Source organism: Pseudophryne corroboree, chromosome 5 (assembly GCF_028390025.1).
Source record: "Pseudophryne corroboree isolate aPseCor3 chromosome 5, aPseCor3.hap2, whole genome shotgun sequence".
NCBI classification, from domain to species: domain Eukaryota; kingdom Metazoa; phylum Chordata; class Amphibia; order Anura; family Myobatrachidae; genus Pseudophryne; species Pseudophryne corroboree.
The window spans coordinates 565,058,324-565,073,436 of record NC_086448.1 but is presented as its reverse complement, the minus strand read 5'-3'; positions in this window follow the sequence as shown (position 1 = coordinate 565,073,436).

Below are 15,113 nucleotides of genomic sequence, written 5' to 3'. Positions count from 1 at the left end.
ACTGCTGGGGGGCATGTCATGTGTAGCTGGCACGGCTGGGGAGCATATCATGTAGTGTTCCCGCTAGGCGTCTCTGGCTAGGCAATGTGTCTAACGTGCTCTGCCTGGCGCAAAGTGTCTAACGTGCTCTGCCTGGCGCAAAGTGTCTAACGTGCTCTGCCTGGCGCAAAGTGTCTAACGTGCTCTGCCTGGCGCAAAGTGTCTAACGTGCTCTGCCTGGCGCAAAGTGTCTAACATGCTCTGCCTGGCGCAAAGTGTCTAACGTGCTCTGCCTGGCGCAAAGTGTCTAACGTGCTCTGCCTGGCGCAAAGTGTCAATGAGGTTCTACCTGGTGCAGTGAGTAATAACTGCACTACTGTGTGGTGTAATGCGAATTGCCACTATTATGTGGCCACGCACCTTCCCCACCAAGCAACGCCCTAGGGGGGGGGGCTTTTACATGTTTTCGCTCAGGGTGCTAGTAGGCCTGGAGCCGGCCCTGCTGTGATCTACTGGCGTCAAACAACAACACCAATACTGACGCACACAATTAAAATAGCATTAATAATGATGCCATCAAATAACAACACCAATAATAATGCACACATTTAAAAACAGCATTAAGAATGACGCCATCAAATAACAACACCAATAATAATGCACACATTTAAAAATAACATTAAAAATGATGCCATCAAATAACAGCATCAATAACACATACATTTACAAAAAATACCATTAAGAATGATGCCATCAAATAACAGCACCAATAATAACGCACACATTTAAAAATAGCATTAAAAATGACGACATCAAATAACAGCAACAATAACGCATACATTTTAAAAAAATAGCATTAAAAATTAAGACATCAAATAACAACACAAATAATAACACACATTTAAAAATAGCATTAATGGGGGGGCATGGCCTGGACGTTGCTCTGTGAGGTTGAGCTGCATCAGAGCTCCAGCTGTTTAGTGGTTAATACCGCTATTTACCACGGGCCCCTGCACCTGCAAACTTCCTGCCTAACTCTGCCCACGGCTGTGGGCAGCACCCTGGGCACAGCGATACCGCCGGGTAGCCCTTTCACCTCCTTTCCGTTTGAGGCCTGCATCCGGACCTGAAGCAGGGACCTCGAGTTTGCGGCCTCCTCGGATCCGAGCTCCGGAACCGGAGCGCGTGCAGAACGGGACCGAATCGGCCTCCCAGCTCGCCAGTGATAGCCCTCATCACTCCTCCTACCTGCCCCAGACCCTCGGACGCCCTCAAGACCAAGTGGCTCCGCTGCCTGACCCCGGGAGCAGCAGTTACTCGACGAGACACGCCGCCAGTGCACCCGCCGGCGGCCATCTTGGAGCTCCCAGCCGAAAGTGCAGGTACTGCCCCGCTCTGCTCCTAGCCCACCTCCCTCATCGCTTCTACACATCTCCCCTCTCACCCCCCAGCGTGCCTGAGAGCTTACCCCCCTGGGACCCGCACGGCCGAGGGTACGTCCTGCGGTCTTCGGCCTGCAGCACAGCCTACGATCCCCAGCACCACCCACCCCTCCACTGTGCCTGTGTACCTACTCTCCTGTGGCTCTGTGCAGAGAGGAGCTCGCCCTGCGGCTCCCCCGACACCCTGGAGTTGCAGCCTTCAGCAAAAGAGTCCGGCCACCAAGGGCACACGGGCGGCGTGGGGAGCTGATAACCTTTCCCCCCTGCCAGCTGCCGCTTGAATACGAAGTGGAGTGCATCAGCTGGTTTCTTCCCTCATTCCAGCGCTACGGGGGCCTGTAACCCTATTTCCCACGGCTCACTGCATCTTTGTCCCCACCAATTGTGGCCTTCTATTGCGTGGGGAGTGGAGGACTGTGCATTGATCGACACCGACCCGGGGGTTTTGAGAGGGGAAGTGCCTCCTCATAAATAGCTTCAGCCGCCAAGGCAACAACTGGGGCCCGGAAGACGAAGAACACCGGTTGTCTTTAACCTGCTGTTTCTTAAAAGTGTATCCTCACCCCTGGTGTGCCGTTGCTTTGTGTGCCGATTTATCCCGCTCCGGTCTCTGATCATACTTTCAAGCTACCTACCCTATGGCCCTGTCGCCTTATATTTGTGAAGACTACATAATGTGAGTGCTCCTCACTCCTCCCACCGCCACTCATGTTTGCCTAATCGACATGTACGTGTTACCAATATGACTGAGTACTCCTGTTTCACACCTATCCTCTGATTGGACCCGGCACTCAGGGTGCGCCTTTTATCGCTTTCTGGATACATTCCTGTTGATGAGAAATGCCTCCTAAAAAACAACAAAGATCCAAAGCCTCCTAAAATCTCCTTTCCCCCCCAGAAGCCTCTCCAGATCTCCCCATTGCAAAGCATCTCCTCTCCTCCCACCATGCCGGATCCTGTGGGGTCTAGTGTCCTGTCCTCCGCTCTTTCAAAAAAAACTCGGATACCCTGGGAGGTCTTCAAATATTCCAGGACTTCTCCGCTGCCACCATTGCAAAGAGACGTGCCTTCACACCTATCACTCTCGCGCTTCGGTCCCATGACATCCAGTATTGCTGGGGATTTCCAGTTAAATTAATAGTCACATATGAAGACTCAACCTATATCATCTCTTCCCTGGATGCGGGAGTTAAATTGTTGTTAGATTGGGACATAACGGTTCTAAAGCCATCGGCACCATCCCGCACCTCTGCTATCCGTCAGGAATGGTCGAACACCTGAGCCATTGGATTGCTATTTAGGGTCCTTTCAAAAAAAATTCTCTGGTTCTCTGACGTTATAGACCTCTTCCCCTCTACTGAGAGGGGAAGGCTTTTCTGATAATGTTGTCTACCCAAATTGTTGATTCTTATCCAGGTCTATATGTTACGGGTTTACTCCTTCACTTGTTATTCAATAACTGTTCTTTTATTATACGTGTTAGCAGATACATAGATTTGTTTTCTCGTTTAGGGGCTCTGGTACGTTTTGTTGCCATTCCTTGTTGACTATATGTTGTCGCCCCATATACTCTCATCTGTTAAATTGTGAGATTTACCCTACATGTCTGTGTTTTTGCTTTTTTCTCGATGTTATACTAGAGTGGCAGTGCCTGCTTCGTCAGCCCGCCTCCACCTTTTTCTGTACTACTGCAAGTTCCTATATTTTTTCCCCCTCCCTGCAGTTGTCATGCAGATCCAATATTCCGGACCTTTTTTTGTTTTGTTTCCCTCCTCTGTCCACGGTTTAAACCCTTCTCACCTATTCCCCGCATGCACCAATCCCCCCCCCCCCCCCCTTCCCCCATCGAGCTCCAGACTCGTTTCTCTCCTCCATTTACTGTTCCATTCTGATTTCTGGTACATTTGCATTAACTCTGTTCAGTATAGATCTCTTTTTCTCATTGTTACCATGTATCTCCAATGCTGAACCTCCTTTCTCTCAATGTTAAGGGACTGAACTCACCTAACAAACGCAGACTGGCCCTTACTTTCTTCCACCAACAAAAAGCTGATGTTGTCGCACTGCAAGAAACCCATTTCTTTTCTGCTAACCCTCCCCTTTTTAAAAACAGTAACTTCCCAGTGGGATATTATGCAAATGGTCAGTTTAAACGGAACGGGGTGGCTGTCCTTTTTAGCGAGAATGTCTCTTTCGTCCGCCACTCCCAACTTTCAGACAAAAGCGGGCGTTACCTGATTCTTACGGGGCAATTAGATGACAAACCTGTCACAATAGTGTGCCCATATGCCCCTAACTCCAACCAAGTCCCATTTCTGCATAAACTTTTCCTCACGATACGTAAATCACTTAAGGGCTCCCTAGTTGTTTTGGGTGATTATAATTTGGTTTTAGACCCGAAACTGTACAAATTTCGTCAACCCTTCCACCCCACCCCATCTGCACAAACCGGCCCCTCCTTAGCCTTCCGCAATTTACTCACGGAATTCGATCTATACTATGTCTGGAGAACCCATAATCCCTCGGGACGGGAATATAGATTCCACTCCTTAGTTCCCAATTCCTATTCCAGAATAGATTGAATTTTATGTGACAAATGGTCTCTCCAGAGAACTAAAGAAGTTGATATCCTACCGATTACTTGTTCTGACCATGCTCCGGTTCTCTGGAAATGGAACCTCCATGACCTTCGTAACCCCCCCCCCCCCCAGACAGTGGCGCCTATATCCCTATCTCCTAAATAATCCTTTGTCCAAAAAAAAATATTCTTGACTCCATTAACTCTTACTTAGCCACTAACTCCCCACAGGACACCTCTACTATAAACCACTGGTGTGCCTTTAAGGCTGTTACCCACGGAGCTGCCATCCAAGCGGGTACCACCCTCAAGAAACAGGCCCTCCAATTACAGTCGACACTGGAAGCTGAATTGATAGATCTCGAATCCAAAAATATAGCCCATCCTTTTAAAACTCTTAAAAAATAAATCTCCAATGTCCGTAGCCAACTCCAAAGACTGCTTCTCGCTCGTACCCAGGCGGCATTGAATAGGATGCAACACAAATTCTATCTCCTGGGTAATAAAGCTGGTAGAATGTTAGCCCGTAAATTGCGAGTTCAACAAGCCAGGAATAAGATTAAATCGATCTACTCTCCCTCCAAACAAAAGATCCTAAATCCTAGGGACATAACGAGCCGATTTGCGCAGTATTACACCGAACTCTATAATCTACTAACTGACCCCTCAACCCCCCAACCTACCTCTCTTTCCATTTCCTCTTTTCCGGACAATCTTTCTTTTCCTACTCTCACCCAGGAGCAATTGTCTACACTCAATGCCCCATGGTCTATGGCTGAAGTCTCTGCAGCTATTAAATCCTCCCCTCGAAATAAGGGTTTATTACTGATTTTTATGCCACATTCCATGATATTCTTTCCCCCTCATTTGTCTGTCCTTTTCAATACATTCTCTGACCACGGCTCCCTTCCCTCAGAATTGCTGGAAGCTCGAATAATTGCAATTCCCAAACCCGGCAAAGATCCTGCCTATGTACATAATTATCGTCCTATCGCACGACTCAATTGTGACATCAAACTTTATGCCAAAATGATTGCAACATGTATCAACCAATTTCTTCCATTGCTGGTACACTCGGACCAAACAGGCTTCATGCCCGGAAGACAAGCGTCAGACAACACGCGTAGAGTCTTCAACTTGATCGACTCACTCTCTAAAGATCAGGGTCTCCTCTTGTTATCCTTGGATGCTGAGAAGGACTTCGATAGACTGAATTGGGTGTATATGCGTGAAGTCCTCCTCCGATTTGATTTTAGAGATCGTATTCTAGCCTCTATATTAGCATTGTATAGCTCTCCCACGGCCCGAGTGTTCAGCAATGGCTTCCTATCCGACTCTTTTCCAATTACAAATGGTACCAGGCAAGGTTGCCCTCTATCCCCTCTAATATTCGTTCTATCAATTGAACCCCTCGCCATTACAATCCGTGATAGTCCCCAATTTCCGGCTCTACCTTTTGGTTCCTCTCGCCATAAATTAAGTCTTTTTGCGGACAACGTTCTCTTTTTTATCTCTGACCCTACAACTACTCTCCCTCTCTTACATTCTATTCTAGATGCCTATAGCTTAGCTTCTTACTATAAACCCAACACCACCAAGACAGATGCCCTACCTATCAACCTCTCCCGCTCCCTCCCAGTCCTCTAATCCTCCTTTCCATATAATTGGCGGAAACATACGATAAAATACCTACGTATCAACATTCCTATTTGCACTCCTGATGTCTTCAATGCCAATTTTTCCCCCCTGATAGAGACGCTAGAGGCCCTAACTAAATCCTGGTTATCTTACGAGGTCTCCTGGCTTGGACGTATGGCCGCATTCAAAATGTCTCTCCTACCCAAACTAATGTACCTGTTCCGCACGATCCCATACATCTTCCCAAAAAAGGCCCTCCTGACCTGTTCTTCTGGCATGTCCAGATATGTCTGGTCTTCCAAACCACCCTCGCTAGCTTACTCCAAAATGGTTCTGGCAAGGGCGTTAGGAGGACTATGTTTACCCAATATTTTCCTATATCAAGAAGCTTCTCTTCTGGCTTCCCTTAAAAATTATTTTGACATCCACGCTCACTTAGGTTGGGTGGAGCTTGAGCAAAGTCGAGCACACTCACTCCCTCTAGCAGATCTATTCCGCATCCCTAAGGCGTTCCGACCCGCCCTTGCAAATCTGCTCCCCTCCACACAAGCTGCACTGCAAACTTGAGACAAATTATCCGCTACTCTATTGCCCCCTACTTGTCACATCACTCAGATCTCCATCACCACACTCGCAATGATGATACCCCATCTCAATCTCTCTAAATGGAGGAATGCAGGTATATTCTATCTAGGAGACCTACTTGACGGACTTTCTCTGTTACCCTTCTCAGCTCTCCAATTAAAGTTCTCCCTACCCGCCTCAGAACTCTTCCACTATCTGCAAGTTGCACATTGGTGGAGATCAATCCCCATTACCTCGACGTCACTGAACACAATATCACATCTGCTTTTCTCTCGTCTTTTCTTAAATAAATCTAAAGGTGATATCACATTCTGGTATAAACTGTTGATTACCCCTGTTTCTCCTTCCAAATCTAACGCACAATTAAAATGGGAACTTGATCTGGGCCGAACCTTGTCACCGACTGACTGGCGACTTATTTTTCTAGCTTCCTATGCCATGTCCAAATGCTTGAATCATACTGAAATGCACATAAAACTGATCCATAGACTATATTTGACCCCCGACCGACTCCACAGATTTTGTTCCTCATGTAGTAATAAGTGTTGGAGACTTTGCGGATCTGTTGGTCATATTTACCATATATTCTGGACCTGTCCAGTGATTACCAAATACTAGTCCGAAGTATTTGACCTGATCAATAAAGTTCTAACTACTCACCTCACCTCGGACCCGATCCTAGCATTATTTCATGTTGTCCCCCCTTCTGTCCCCCCCCCCCCTTAGCAGATATGTCTTAGGCCACATTTTAATAGCTGCTCGCGCCAACCTGGCGCAGCTTTGGAAACAACCTTTGTCTCCTACTTTGCTAAAAGTTATTTATAAAACAAACCACCACTTCCTTATGGAAACCGAATATATCCCCACCTCCAACACAGCCTCTTCTCCCAAGACAAGATGGTCCCTGTGGCAACAGTTTGTTACCACTGGTGCAGGATCCCATCACTTCCACAATCCATCTCCAAATGGCTCGCCTCACTTTAGCTTAATTGAACAACCGGTCAACGAGAAATATTTTAGAAAAACTGCCTATTGGGTTTCTCCCCCACACTAGCACAGATATGTGTCTCTCTTCTTTCAATCCGGCACAACGTCAGGTTATATTATTATACCCATCTTTTTTCTCTCCCTGTCTCACTGCTTCGCCCTCTCGAGCTAAAATCTAACTTTCTTGTTGCAATGTGACTGACACACCTCTATAGTCCCTCGTACCAAGGTTTTCTGATTCCCAACAATATTCCTATGCTTACTTTATGGAGTTTGTCCCTGTTCCCACATTTCTTTTGCTGGATATATATATTTGTTAGGATCTCCTGCTCTGTGCTGCCACGTCGCCATGGCAACCGGGAGGCAAGTGTTAGCGAAGTAACCTGAGCGCAGCTGATACTCCGGTCCGGGTTTTTACTGTGTAGTGGTTACAGGCTCTGTGCACGGCAGGGAATCCGGCGCTGGTTTTGTGCTCACAGTCTGTGAGGTCTGAGTGGGGCGTGGACAGCACCTGCTATATAAACCATCCTCTCAGGCTAGGCAAATGCTGCTGAATCTTTGTTTGTTAGTCAGTTCCAGAGAGTTAGCTAGTACTGTGTGACTTTGTATTTACTTGTTGCTTACTGCGAATAGGCCTTGGGATTCGGTACTTCATTCTGCCAATCCGGACCTAGCAATAAGACTGGAGTCAGTTGTTTGACCTGCTGGGGTTCTTTTGCTATTCTGTGAACCCAGCAGGTTTGCGGCTGTACTCTCAGACCTGCTTGCTTAATCCTCCCTCACTGTGCAGGGCGTCCAGGTGTCAGTTTAGTGGCAGTAAGCTGAACCTGTGCCCTGCAAGTGGGGGTTAGGATTGTGGATACTCTCCTTGTGTCTATATTTCTATCTCTGACCAAGGAGTTTATTCCCACACCCGTTGGTAACCCTTTGGGGTTTTTTCTGTTGCTCTTAGCAACATCATTTCAGGTGCTCCACATGTTAAATCACTACACATCGCTTCATTGTCCGCTCTATTCCATCTGAGCATTCCTGACACTAGGGAGACACCCAATTCCTGAGCCTTTGGGCTTCTCTGTTCACTTTGTGTTTATTAGTTATTCCATCACCTCCTGTGTATGTTATGTTATACTGTCTGTGAGTTTGTTTGCTTCGCTTCCCTCTCTGTTCATACACCAGTATACTCCTGTTAGCACTGGTGTGCGTAACAATATTGTGTCCTATAAGCTCGTTGTCAATGTACATGTATATATACCTGTACTGGATGCTCCCCTCCCCCCTCCCCGTGTACCACCCCTCCTGCCTCCATAATATGTTGTTTTACCCGTCCCCTTTTTTCTTTCTGTACCCTTTAAAAATAGTTTCTTCTTCAATAAAAATTATTGAAGTTAAAAAAAAAAAAATAGCATTAATAATACAACATTAAATAACTTTACTGGACTTGTAATGTGACTTGTATTGTGACTTTATCTTACGCTGGCTGGCTTGAGTGGCTCCCCTCTGGCTGGTTTGAGTGGCTCCCCGCTGGGTGGCTGGATGGCTCCCCGCTGTCAGCGTGCCTGCTCCCGCTTCCTGCCACTGCTGTCCTGCTGCCGCCGGCACTGACTGTATCAAACCAGATCCAACAGGCACACAGTGACAGGCTCCTCACATTGCGTTCCCAATCGTGCATAGCGCAGGTGTACGGCTGACGTCATGACATCACCTGAGCACCCGCGCAATGCATCATTGGGAACGCTCCGGACTCGGAGAGGCGGCAGAGGCGGCAAGTCACTTGGAATGATGGAGTTGGTCATGATCTATCGGCGGGAGCTCCACGAGCTACCGGTAGATCGCAATCAATGTTTTGTCCGCCTCTGCCCTAGATTATGTTATTATTGTCACTACCACTTTTATTCTCCCTATTGCCATTACTGGAGTAGAAGTTCAAAGTTTAATTTAATTACAGCCAGAGTCAGCTGCAGTGCTGACCACACATTGCAGGAGGGGGCCACTTAATACATATATAAACATACATGTTATGCTGTATGTAATATATGTGCTGGCTAGTAATGTTCCTGCTATTCAATACTCTGGCTCTTTCAATGCTGAGGAAAAGGCACAACCTGAGTAACATCACAAAAGCCCTCAGAAACCATTCAATGGGATAAAGGTGGCGCTTTCCCTTCCAGTTGGTGGTGAATAAGGATGACAAATCTCACTCCTCTACAATGCTACAAACGTACGAGTAAGATCTTTGGTATCATAGCTAATCTGCCCGAATCACTTCCTTGCCCGGAGTCCTCCCCAACGAAGCCCTCCAGCTACTGGATGGTAAACTGTCTAATCTTTAAGTTAAACACAGATCAGTATTGTTTTTTACTTTTTAGAGTACACTTTTCAAGTTACAAATTGATAATTCCTGCATCATCTGACCCTTCTTGTCATTCTTGTGGCCAGTGTGGCTCACAGCAGCGTATTTGGTGGTAATGTCCCTAAATTCATGCACGCACTTTCTTAACAACACTAAATGTCAAATCGCTCTCCACCCTCTCTATCAAATGCCATTAATGCAATCTGGTTTACCATTATGGCCTCTCTTGACAACATAACCAACCGCTTTATGAAAATTTTGTCTACATGGACTAAACACTTTGAGGGCGAGACAATCTTACACGCTAACATTTGCTCAATGCTCTTCATGACGCAGCAGCAACCCTCCTCCGCTTTTCACTTTACTGGCTCTTTTCCTATTTCTAGCAAAGGACAATTTGTTTCTTTACTTGATTGACCAATGCTAAAGACATCCCTTCCTTGTTTCTTTATATCAATATTATATTTTAAGATACCTTAACATCTACTATTGTGTTTTTATTAGGAACTGGTTTCTTCAATACCGCTGATTCTATTGTAAAGATTTTGGAAAAAAGGGGGGTGGTGGGAACCGCACAAGTCCTTTAAATTCAAATAAATTTAAGGCTTAAATTTATTTGAATTTAAAGGACTTGTGCGGTTCCCACCACCCCCCTTTTTTCCAAAAACTATACATTAGCTGATAACTCGGCTTTCTTGGGATACCTGCACAGTCACGCAATATAGGAACAGGTGTTTTTTTCTCTTAAGAAACCCTGTCTCGAGTACATAATCACAACTTAGGAGTTTTCAAATACATTATAGTATGAGTTTCAGTTTAAAACAAGAGCTTTGCTCAAGACGTAAAAATAAGGATAATCTAGATGATATCTTTCCGAGTGACCTGGGAAGTATTGAACCCCACATCAGTTGGGAAGAGGATTTTCAAAAATTGAATTCAATACTACGGAAACAAATCAGAACCAACTGGGACCTGACTACCCTAGAAAAATATATCAAAAACAAAATATCTCCACGTGGCCTTCGCCCAAGAGTTTTCCCAACATTCGAACTGGCAAGTGAAAATCTGAAAAAAGAATGGGAACACACCCTTCTTAAGTGTTCTAATGAACTCATGAATGTTTTAATCAAACATAACAACATAACATTGGAGGAGTGTGAACGTAACCTGGATGAACTAGGAAAAAAGTTGGAAATCTGGGAGAAGGACTCTCAATTCCAACGATGCTTTGAAAAGAACAAATTGGAACTACAAGCCTATGAGCAAACAATCATAGACAGAAAAAAGACCAAATACGCCAGAGATAAAAGAGACTTTGTATCTGGGAAAATCTTCAAATGGCAGAAAGCATCCTGGAAAAGAGATCTTCCTAGGCACACAGGCCAATATTCTTCATCTGAGGCGGAGACATCTGGAGCAGAAGACACTACAGACTATACTACAGAGAGATACCCCAACGCCAGGAAAGACGCATCCAGCAACCCTCAGAACTCAGCTTCTCTTTTAGGGGATCCCCGAGGAGGAGGAGGCAGACAAAGAGGGGGAAGACGAGGCGGGGGGACAAGAGGAAGAAGAGGACCGCAGCAATGGGATTCCTCACCCCCCACGACCCGCAACACATACAAGAGACAACACCAACAGGATCGCTGGTAACTCAAACCTGGGAAGATGATGACTCTAAATTGAAGATTATCAATCTATCAGATCATATACTTACACATACACAGGAATCCATACTTAATAAAGGCTTGACTTTCTCCCCCACTGAACATTTTAACAGATTCAAAGGGGAAAAAGATCTAAAATTATTTGGCAGAAAGCTGTTACTAACTAAACTATATGCCGAAAATGAAACAACTCTTCCATCGGTCCAAATTGAAGTGACAACCAATGGTGCATCGATGTTGGAGACCTCTCAAACAACATCCTCAGAGCTATCCCAGATGGAACAAGAAGCTCTCATTGCATTACAGGAACTTGAACAAGAACAAACTTCATATACTGAAGAAAAACTCACCACCAGGCCTATATGTAGAAAGAAATCGACATAATTTCCTCAAGAGCAAATGTGCCCTGAAGTACAGGTCTTTATGAAACTGGTGGCCAAAGAATTTGATCACATACACATTAATAAAAATAAATACTGGAGACATCCCAATCTTACTCGACAAGAAAGAAATGCAATTAAAGAATTACAGACATGGCATGATGTCGTCATCAAGCCCTCAGACAAAGGGGGCAACATTGTCATCTGGTCTATAATAGATTACATTAAGAAAGCACAGCAACAACTAGGCACTACTAATTGCTATAGACGAATACTACTCAACCCATTGCAGAATTACAAAACAATTTATGACAACATCATCACCCAAGCACAAGCACAAGGAACCATTACTAAACAAGAGTTTGATTACCTATTGATTCAGAACCCCAGAATTCCCACTTTTTACATGTTGCCAAAAATACATAAAAACATCCAAAACCCATCGGGAAGACCCATTGTGTCTGGGATAGGGGGATTAACAGAGAGGGCAAGCATCTTTCTTGACTTGCATCTCAGACAATTTGTTCTCGATCTCCCCTCATATGTCCAAGATACAACTGACATATTAAGGAAATTACATGACCTAAGATTAGAGGATAACCAATATCTGGTAACTCTAGATGTGGAGGCACTATACACCTCTATAGGTCACGAAGATGGAATAAGAGCAGTAGAATATTTTCTACAGAATGAAGGAAGAAAGGAGTTTCATCTCTTTCTCATCAAACTACTCCGTTTCGTGCTACATTATAATTTTTTCACGTTCAACGATCAATTCTTCCTCCAAACAAGGGGCACGGCTATGGGGGCAGCTTGTGCGCCCACATATGCCAACATATTCCTTGGATGGTGGGAGAAAGAAATTGTTTTCAAAGATATCAACGATATATTCACAGCCCACGTTGTTATGTGGAATAGATATATAGACGATATCTTTATGATCTGGGAAGGTGACTCACAACTACTATACCAATTCATTGAACACCTAAACAAGAATGATCTGAACATTCGTCTTACACACAGTATAAGTCAGTTTGAACTACCATTTCTGGACCTGCTGATTTATAAGAACTCAGAAGGAATGCTTGCCACAAAATTATACCGAAAAAGCACAGCAACTAATACATTATTACACCAAACCAGCTCACATTTCCCCCCGACTGTGGAAAATATACCAAAAGGGGAATTCCTTCGTCTTCGTAGAAACTGTTCAGATAATAAAGAGTTCAAAACGCAGAGCGTAGAACTAACTAGGAGACTTGGTGATAGAGGATACAGTAAAACCTCAATCAAAAAAGCCATAAAAACCGTCACGAACATAAAGAGGGAAGATATCATCTTCAAAAGAGAACAAAAAGACAAAATCGCCGATAAGACTATTCGTTTTGTCGGCAACTTCTGTCAAGAATGGAGGGTAGTCAAAGAAGCGATACAAAAACATTGGCACATCTTACATGCAGACCAGATCCTATCCAAGAAGTTGGGCCCCAAGCCTACCATGAGTTGGCGCAGGTCGAAAAATCTCAAAGATAGCCTTGTACGGAGTCATTTTCAAAGATTTCCCAGCAAAAAAGCATGAATCACTGGAACACACCCCTGTGGGAGATGCAAGGCCTGCAAATTCATTGATCCGACAAAGGAAATAGAGGACAGATATGGAAAAATTATACAAATCATAGATTACATGAACTGCCAAACTGAAGGCGTCATCTACTGCCTCAGATGCAGCTGCAATCAGAAATACATTGGCATGACAACCCGTCCTTTCAAGCAGCGCATTTTAGAGCATATAGGATCAATACGCAATGCCATCTCAGATAAGGCCAAGATGAAACAACTAACATCAGTCGCCCGTCACTTTTACACGCATCATGAAAGTAGATGGGAGGAGCTGAAAGTATTTGGCTTGGAGAGGATTAGACTCGGAATACGGGGGGGGCAGTCTAACGGACAATTTACTGAGAAAAGAGAGTGAGTGGATTTTCAAGATTGGATCCATATACCCAGCCGGGATGAATGAAAATATTAATTATGGAGTATACTTGAATTAATTTCCACCATTACTCAGTTAATAACATCAAACCTGCTGTATATCTACTTCCTTAATAAAAAATAAAAAAATAATAATTTGTGGCTCGTACCCTATAATTAATCATTCACCAATACACCCCATCATGCATCACTATTAATTATCCCCATCTTAAATAATATTTACACAACCAGCACCACAACCAATTTACTCACACGGTTTCACTATGAGTATTTTGTGTAGCACACTGCCCTCTTACTATTTATAGCTTCACATATAAGATATATTCACCAATAATACTGCATTGAACACTAACTCTCACCCACACAATCTAGCACAGATAATCACATCTACAACACAATATTTCTTTTTTCTTCATCTGTACTCCCCAAATTAGAATATACCTTTATCCATACATAGTCTCAAATATGCACAGAGCACGATTACCTAATTAATCAATTATTCACGCGCCGTTTATACTAATTTGTCCATTCCTTTCCCCCCCCCCCATCCTTTTCCTCTTTTCCCCGTCCTTCTTTTCCTTTCCCTTCCCCAACAATCCGTTCTCCTCCCCTCATTCCTTCCCTCACCTCCCCCCACTCACTCAATCTATGGTCACATAAACACAATCAAACAACTCTCAATAATTAATTATTTATTACGAGCCAAACCCATTTAGTCAACAGACCTGAGAAAAATAAAAAAGGATTGGTGGATCAAATGTCTGTCACAACGTATTATCCAATGAGCTACCAGCAATTGTCCTTAAATACTGACACTCTGAGAGATTACAGCACGCCCTGTGAACAAGCTTTCTCTGCGAAACGTACGTCAGGACAGGAAACTGCGATCACGTGAGGCGCACACGTGACCGCATCAGCCGGAGTCTCCAGGCGGTCACCAGGCAACGACCACACAGACACCTCAATTGCATGCCACGGCAATCCCCGGAGCCAGTGCAAGGTCAGAAACGGGATTCCCCAGAGCTGATGCACGGCTGAAGAACGGGACTCCCAGCGGCTGCACTATCACTTGGGTTCTGGTATTGTATACACCCCGCACTCATGTAAACTATTTCTATAGCCATCAGCAATCGTTAGAACGCTGCCTATTTAACCTGTTGAAACCAGTTGGAACGCTTCTCTGCATAATAGTTACATTTCTATTTTTCTTCTGAACAATTTTTTCTTCTGAATTAGCAGCAACAGTGGGGCTTCGTCTTTAAGAATTATCAGAGCACTGTCTGCAATTCTGGAAATTCAGCACATAATCATTAGATACTACTGTGATACAACAGCCACTTAATGGTTACATCTGTTTCCTTTATCTATGAAAGTAAACAATTGCAGTTACATTGTTACAACTGCTGAACTTAAATGTGGAAATACCACCATTGGTTACACATTTTACTTTGAAACTGATTGGTTTCAGCTATTGCACTGAAAGCACTAATTTCAACAGGTGTGCAATTAAGAACA